Below are 4340 nucleotides of genomic sequence, written 5' to 3'. Positions count from 1 at the left end.
AAATTCAGGCGCGACAGTTCCTAGAATAGGTGGCGCACTGGTCAGCGTCTGTTCCTCAGGTTAGAGGCGGCTGTATTAAACCTGGCAGAAGGTATAAAATGCAAATTAAATATATGCAATGAAAGAGCAGGAGATTAGACTAATTTTACGGTGCAGGGGGTAGGATCCCCAGTACCGGCGTCTGACGAGAGCGAGCAAGCGGGCTCCAAGACGTCGTCATCAAACGACCGCAGTGCTGCAGTGGTTGTCAACTTGGCTACTGTGGCATTCAAAGCTACAAGTTTGGAATACTGTCAAGAAAAGTGGACGAAGCTGGCTGGAGTGGTAGATGGTCTACAGAAGTAGATATACTTATATACTTATACTTATATGCTGGATACAGCAAAGACATAATGTTCACGGTGAAATAAGAGAGTATGCCTGTAGGATACAAAACTACCTGGAGGCACTGGAGATCAAATTGAGGGAACACACAACAGAGAGTGTAAAAGTAAACGTTGGAACTCAGACAATGAAGGTCACCCTACTAGACACGCCCCTACCTAGAGAGGAGTTCGGGGTATCTCCACCTTTACAAGCTGGACTCCAGGAAGAAATAACGCAGATGACAGCGACTAAAAATAACTCGAAGGCATCAAAGAAAGGAAGGGGAATAAGGCAAACTGAACAGCCAGTACCCTCGACATCCCGACTAGAGCCCGCCCACAGAAGGAAGAAAACGAAGGCATCAGAGAAAGGAACAACGTTGGATCAGTCCCAGCAGCACGTCGAAGATCATAAACTCCCCAAAGATTATCAGTGGCAAAGAGTTTCTAGAAGGAAAAAGGACACTAGGAAGGGAAAATGCCCACAACCACCGAGACCGGATGCCTTGATAATCAATATTTCGGATACCAGCACCTATGCGGATACTCTCCGGAAGGTCTGAGACGACCCCACTCTGAAAGGCTTAGGTACAAATATCTCGAAGGTCCGAAAAAATAACGCAGGAAATTTACTGATCCAATTAGACCGGAAGTCTGGTGGCGCCCTGGAGACCATGTAGCGTATGCTGGCACACAGACCACAGTGGTTACTCTGCCGGTTCTACTGGTGGGGAAGGCTGTCACGGAAGGTAAGATCAGAGTGGGCCTAGTGGTTATCCGAATCCGGGAGAAGGTTCGACTCCTACGCTGTTTCCGGTGTTAGGAATTCGGACACTTGGCTAGAAGATGCCAGGGTCCTGACAGGACCAAGTGTTGCCACAAATGTGGCGAAGAGGGACATTTAGCCTCCGATTGCACGCGGTATCCTAGTTGTGCACTTCACTAGTTGGCAGGTCAGCGAAGTGTACACACACAGTGATCACCAGGCTATCCTGACCACAATATGGAACTGCGAACCAATGGTCATTAGGCGTGAGAGGTGTGCGGTTCGCTGGAAAACCAGGACGTTTGACAGGGAATCGTTTCAAATCATGATGGAGACCCAATGTAATTTGTCAGGCACTGCGGAGGACAAAGCTCGACAGGTAATGGGCCTAGTGAACAATGCATACGACACGGCTATGATTCGTTCCAACATAGGTAACAGTAGACTTCCGGCTTATTGGTGGAACAATCTTATCGCTGACCACCGTACTCGATGCCATGCAGCGAGGAGGAGATACCAGCGAGCGAGAGGCAGCCCGCTGTTTCAGCAATTCCAGGAGGAGTACAAGGATCAGAGGCAAGAACTCCGGTGAGCTATCAAATTGAGTAAGCGACGTTGCTGGAAAGAGCTTTGAGATGAAGTGGATAAGGACCCGTGGGGAAGACCCTACTGCACAGTGATGAAGAAACTGAAAACCAGCGCTATGAACTCGCCCATGTGCCCGGTGACAGAGGATCATTACTACTCTGTATCCTGAACAAGAGGAATTAAGGCAGACAGAGTCATTGCCCCCATTTGATGTGCCAGCGGTAACGACAGAAGAGCTCAGTGACATCTGCCGAAGCCTTCAGATGGGAAAGGCCCCTGGCATAGACGGTATTCCGAATTTAGCACTAAAGGAGGCAATGGAAACCAGATCAGATCTCTTTCTGGATGTCTTTGGTTCCTGCTTGCGTGAGGGGTCCTTTCCCTCACCATGGAAAAGGCAACGCCTGGTTCTGATCCCAAAGGGCAAAGGAAGGCCATCAGAACCTTCAGCCTATCGACCGATTTGCCTGTTGGATACAGCTGGGATGGCTCTGGAGAAGGTCATTGCAAATAGGCTACAAGAGTTCACAGAAGGAGTGGCAGGCCTCTCCAGGAATCAATTTGGCTTCCGGAAAGCGAGATCCACAGTAGATGCTATCACGTTGGTGGTGGAAAAGGCCAGGAATGCTATAGCAGGGAAGAGATGGAGAAGAGTCGTAAAATGCTATTGTGCTATTGTCACGATGGATGTAAGGAATGCCTTTAACACAGCAAGATGGAGCTGCATCCTGGATGCCCTACTGGTAATGAACGTCCCTAAATACCTCAGGAGTATCATTCATGACTACTTCAAGGATAGGACCTTGATATGTTTGACAGAGGACGGCTTAAGGTGACTGGCGGTGTACCCCAGGGCTCGGTGCAGGGACCTCTGTTGTGGAGTGCGATGTACAACGGAGTCCTTAGGCTTAGTCTACCAAAGGGTTCCGAAATAGTGGGCTTTGCTGATGATATCACGGCGGTCGTCGAAGCAAAGTATAAAGAAGAGCTCATTCTAAAGGCCAACCATTGTGTCGCTTCGGTTCGAGATTGGCTAGAATCTGTAGGACTGCAACTAGCAGAGAGTAAGACAGAGGCCCTTCTCATCAGAAGCAGGAAAGTGAGAGAAGCCGTATAACCTTGAGAGTGAGTAGGCAAGAGATCCAGTCCAAGCCTTCTTTGACTTACCTCGGGGTAAGAATCGATGATAGACTCTGGTTCAGAGAGCATATCCAGCGGGTGAGTGATAAAGAGGCTAGAGTAACCACCGCACTGTCACGTTTAATCCCCAACATAGGCGGACCCAGGAACAGCCGTAGGTTGTTGATATCCTATGTGGTCCCATCCATTCTGCTCTACGCAGCTGCAATATGGAAGGATGCATTGGGTACTGAGGCCTACAGAAGACCGATGGTGTCGGTGCATCGTAGGTGTGCACTAAGAGTGATCAGTGCGTTTCGTACAGTCTCATACGAAGCTGCTAGTGTGGTGGCCAGCATGCCACCGATTGAGTTGATCGGAGATGAGCGGAGCCGCTCTTATAATAGTGCTAACTATATTCCAAGAGACGAATTAAGAAAGGAGACTATAAGAAAATGGCAACGTCACTGGAATATGGGATTCAGTGGAAGATGGCAAAGGCTGGTGCCCAACATCGAGGCCTGGGTGAATAGGAACCACGGGGAGGTAGATTATTATATCACCCAGTTTATCACAGGGCATGGTTGCTTCTGAGCCTACCAGTATAGGTTTAAGCTCGATGAGACTGGAGAATGTCCATTGTGCCCAGGAACGGAAGAGAGTGGCAGAACATGTTTTCTTCTTCTGTCACCGCTTTCATGAAGAAAGAAGAGACTTCCGACGCGTTTGCAGCTGAAACCCGACAGCAGATAATATTGTCAATATTATGCTGCTTAACCAAGATTATTGGATGGCAGGCCAACGATTTGCTGCACAGGTGATGCAGAAGTTCAGAAATGAGGAGAGAGATAGGTGAACCAGGAGATAGCCTAAAACAATGAGGCGGCACTCAGCCAATCACCCCCATGATGTAATGCCTAACGGCGGTCCCGTGGAGGGTGAGAAACAGGTGTAGGGTGGTGGTTTTAGTGGGTAAGAATCCCACACACGGATAGGAACGGGCCTATCCGTGTCTTTTGAAGATTTCCACTGACCCTCGTAAAAATAGAAAACACACACACACACACCTTAGTGATTGTGACCAGAAACCTCAATGCACAGCATGTGTGGGAAAAGAAGATGCCAACCGCCCCAGTGGAAGTAGTAAGTGTCCAGCTTTCTGTACACCATTGAAAACAATGATGCAAGTCCAACAAAATCGCAGATGAGAATACTTCAACTGAATCTGAACCATTGTGAAGCTGCACAAGATCTCCTTTACCAAACAGTACGGGAACAGCACATCGACGTCGCTATACTCTGCGAACAATATAAAAATCTAGATAGAAATTCGTGGGTATCCGATATGAGTGGTAAAGCTGCTGTGTGGGCCTGTAATTCCCAAGCTATTCAGGAAGTGAATACTACATTGCACTCCGGCTTTGTATGGGCAAAGATCAATGACGTGAACATCATTAGCTGCTATGCCTATCCCAGCATCACAATAGAAGACTTTGCGAATT

At 48.2% G+C, this 4340-nt stretch overlaps 1 protein-coding gene across 1 annotated transcript in view; it reads right to left on the bottom strand.

Annotated features, from left to right (window-relative positions):
- Positions 1 to 4340, bottom strand: part of LOC106692718 (NACHT and WD repeat domain-containing protein 2) — a 121186-nt gene that overhangs the window by 12166 nt on the left and 104680 nt on the right. The window lies entirely within an intron of this gene.

This window comes from Halyomorpha halys, unplaced genomic scaffold (assembly GCF_000696795.3).
Source record: "Halyomorpha halys isolate HHAL.00 unplaced genomic scaffold, Hhal_1.1 Scaffold68.1, whole genome shotgun sequence".
In the NCBI taxonomy this organism is placed as follows: domain Eukaryota; kingdom Metazoa; phylum Arthropoda; class Insecta; order Hemiptera; family Pentatomidae; genus Halyomorpha; species Halyomorpha halys.
The sequence above is the reverse complement of the archived record's forward strand: the minus strand, read 5'-3'. Positions and strand labels throughout refer to the sequence as shown.